Source organism: Mus caroli, chromosome 11 (genome assembly GCF_900094665.2).
Source record: "Mus caroli chromosome 11, CAROLI_EIJ_v1.1, whole genome shotgun sequence".
NCBI lineage: Eukaryota > Metazoa > Chordata > Mammalia > Rodentia > Muridae > Mus > Mus caroli.
This window is the reverse complement of record NC_034580.1, coordinates 85,255,354-85,259,568: the sequence shown is the minus strand read 5'-3', so window position 1 is coordinate 85,259,568 and position 4,215 is coordinate 85,255,354.

Here is a 4,215-nt window from a genome sequence, read left to right as displayed (position 1 = left end):
GATTATTTCTAATTATCTGCCCACGTAAGCATTGCTAGGAGCCTCTGGGCCTGGAGAAGGTAGTGGTGGAGGCACAGAGTGGGACTCTGGTGATGGTTTTAAAGTCTGAGGGTCTCAGGATGTTCCAGTTCCCTAACTGTAATGAAATTCTGATGAAATGTCTAAAAAGTCCTAAAAACTTTCTTGCTCTTTCTGAGAGTAAAAGATTGCTGCTGGCTTAGGTGATTAACAGCTGTAGCCTAACAGGGGAGGATTAAGCAAAGTGGCCTCCTTTTGCTCTATCAGCAGGAACTGCTCAGTTCTAACTTTCAGTCAGAAGTAGCAGGAAGAAAAAGGGGACACTTAGAAAAGTGATTATAGCATTTAGTACTAAGTTGTAAAGGTTTCCTATGAAAGCTATCTAAGGAGAAAGGCAGAAAGATTCTAAGTGGGGAAAAGGAAAAATTCTTCTGGGGGGGTGTGAAGGAAAATTTCTCTGTTTCTCATCTCTTTGTCTTCAGTACTTATACATCTTTCAGAATACATGATCACATGTTACAAAGTTCATCACAAGTTCACACAGAAAATCAAATCATAAATTGAAATAGAAGTTTACAGCAGAGAATGTTTGCATGCATATCCATTAAGAGTGATTATCTAGCTAAACATTCATCACCTGCCTCAGCTCCACAGGTTCACTGAAGGTTTGAAATCATCACTAAGTTATTAGTGGAGTTTTGTGTAGATAAACCCAGTCAATTTTTATCTTCTGTTCTAGCACCTATAATACATCATTAGTTCCGGTTTTTGTGACCTTTGGTTAATCGTTTTATAACCTCTTGGAATGTGCCCTGAGTAGGAGAAAGTCTGGTTACCATCTAAGAGCAATTAAATGGTGACACCTGGGAGACTGGCAGAGTTCTCATTGCAGCTTTGACTATCAGAAAAGAACCTAATAGCAATCACACTATAAAAGAGCTTAACAATAACAGATATAATTTTAGGAATTCTTATAGGATCATCATTAAGAATTAAGTCATCTATTTGTCTATATGCCATCACTACAAGACAGTACATCTTCGTGGATCGGCAGAGATCTGCTCCAAAGGGATGTGCTATTACTTGTTGATTGTTCTATATGTTTAATAATAACAGGGAAAGCATATTAATAGCAGGAAATTTTCCTAAAATGAATTCCTTACAGCCTTGCTTAATAAGGGTGAATCTGACGCAGATTATATAATAATCTGAAGCAGGCCATTTTAGGATGATCACCTGCTAGTTATTAGCTTGTCCCACTATGGCTCCTGACAAAGCATGTCTATGAAGATATGTGTATAGTCTACAGTGTGAACCATACGTATCCTAGCTGTGTATCTAGGAATGAAAAGGCTGGGTGGTAGGGTAGTTATGTGTTTAACTTCTTAAGAAGTTATGAAGAGTTTCTCAAAGAGTTTAAACAGTTTTACTCCTATCACAAGAGAGAGACAGACAGAGAGAGACAGACAGAGAGAGACAGGGGAGACAGACAGAGTCAGAGAGAGACTGAGAGAGACAGAGGGAGAGAGAGACAGCGAGAGACACACATACTTATAGAGAAAGAGAGAGAGAGAGAGAGAGAGAGAGAGAGAGAGAGAGCTAGCTCCTCCTCAGCTTTGCCAACACTTTTTATCGGAATTCTCTCTTTTTTCTTTAAAAAATACATTTATCTATTCTCTCTCTCTCTCTCTCTCTCTCTCTCTCTCTCTCTGTGTGTGTGTGTGTGTGTGTGTGTGTCTGTGTGTGTGTTTGTGGTATAAAAATGCCATTAACACATGTGTGGAGGTCAGAAGACAACCTGTGGAATTCAGTTTCTTCCTTCCATCCCGTGTGTTCTGGGGCTTGAATTCAGCTCACCAGACTCTGCAGCAAGCACCTTTTCCCATGGAGCCTCCTTCCTAGCCCTGATCAATTCTTTGCCTTTAGCCATTCTAATAACTATACAGTAATACCTCACTCTGGTTTTAATGCAAACTGTCCGAAGGACCAATGATGCCCAACATCTTTCCCTGTCATTTGGTGATAGCTTCTAGGTGAGATACATACTTAAATATTATACTCACTTTTGTTTCCATAGGTTTTTTTTTTATATTGACATCGTGGAGTTCATATCCTTGTTTTTACTGCACAGTTAAACAACACCAAGTTAATCAACCTCTTATTGACCTCTTAAACAGAACTCTGCCTCATCTTGTGCTGTTTTCCGTGTTGTTGAACATTTTCCTTACATTTCAGCTTCCTGAGTCCTTCTCACCCTCGCTCCTCTCTAGCTCCCCCACTGCCTACTCACCCCACACCTCACCTTCCTGTTCTCTTCTTTTGGAATTCAAGTCAGAAATTCTTGGCAGTTCTGCATGGCAAGATGAACCTTAGAGAGTGGCACATTCACACTTTTAGTTTCTCTATCTCCTCATGGTGTTCTCTCAGGGTCACCTCTTCACTCCTGTATCATTCCTACATTATAGTAAGCCAGTCATTTGATGGTGCTAAGTTTTCATTTCAATAACTGTTTTCCATTTGTAGAAATTCAACTCTGTGTGTGTGTGTGTGTGTGTGTGCGCGTGTGTGTGTGTGTTCTGTTCTTTTATTACAGCCTGGGACTCCTTTTGGATTGCTATAAATGCACCAACTAGTTTTCACATTGGAATTATCATCATCATCACCACCATCACCATCATCTGCTTTCATCAAAAGCTTAGAACCTTTTTGGTTCTAATTGTATATCTTCTAATTCCTTCATATGGAGAGCTGTCTCCTCGGGTACTGTTATTATTTTTAAGGATCAGATCTAGGGCCTCATGCTTCCGAGGCAGCTGCTCTGCCGCTGAACCATGTCCTAGACCCCGTTTCCTCAGGCCTAGGTGACTCTTATTCTGTTTTGTACATCTAACTCCATGTTGTGAAAGTATCTCCTGTTTTGATTCTGGCAACAACCCAGAGGTTGAATGGTCGAATTTTGTGCCTACTCATTACCTGTGGTTCTCAACACAGGCATCAAAGGCAGAAGTATTGTGTTTGGGTGTCCCCAAGCCCCTGAAGACAGGAAGTCTGAGGGATGCAGGCTGAGTTGCTGATGCTTGTGTGTGACTTGAAGATTCTGCTCTACCTACAGCAGATGGGGAGCTGGACCAGAGTCCCCTTATAAAGCCTGAATCCTCTAAGAACTCTCTGTTGTTCCGATGAAAACAGGAAGTTCTCCTCCTCAAAGAGACGCACGCTCTTCCTACACTGGAGAGAGATTAAAATCCATGCTAAATTCAGCAGAGGACCTGTCTGTCACACCTTTGCCACACTAAACTGTCTAGAGGACATTCTTTGGTAAGCACAGAATGACAGGACTCCTTATGACTTGATACTAGCAGCAAGACTTGTTCCTTGGCTTTACGACATACCCTATGACATATTTGGTATAAGTGGACAGGTGTCAATAGGGTGACAGAAAGGGTTCATTCTCAACAGGGGTCATGCTCAACAGCCTCTTGTAAACAGGAGTTCCTCCACAGACACAGGATTGCAGAACTGGAGGTGGGGGGTATGGGGATGAGGAAACACCAAGGCAGATGCTATCCATTCTGAAACATCCTTTCCCATGTACCTCTCTGTGGCTCCCACTCTGTCTCCCTTTTCTGAACTCTACCCTGCACTTCTTTGTTCTCAGCTGTGCGTCTACAATTATTTTTTTGGTCTGTCTTATACAGCATTTCGACAGCTGAGACCAGGAGCTTGGGTGGCTGTGTAGTCAGTTCATCTAGAAGGCATTTCCTCTCCAGCACACAGGAGGCAAAGGCAGGGATATCTCGATGAGTTCCTAGTCAGGTCTTCACTGTGAGACCTGGATCTTCCACCCCACACACCTTAAAAAGACATTTTCTCATAAAGGAAGCAGGTTGGATTATTTATATAAATCGTCAATAACAGGCCTTAAACAAAAAAGGTGTTTTGTTTTGTTTTTAAAAAAAAACAACTATTTAAAGCCAGTTTACAAAAGCTCCAAGGTCACATTTGCCACAGCACAGACAAATTACAATTTTATTCACCTCAGCATTAATTTTTTTTTTCCTACAGGACAGAAGAAAGCCATTGTAGATTCTTTTGTGGGTGGGTGGGTGGGACCTGCATGAAAGAAAACCTGCTTGGTAACATGATTGTATTTTGTATTGACAAAAATAAAATAACGTGTGTGTGTGTGTGTGTGTG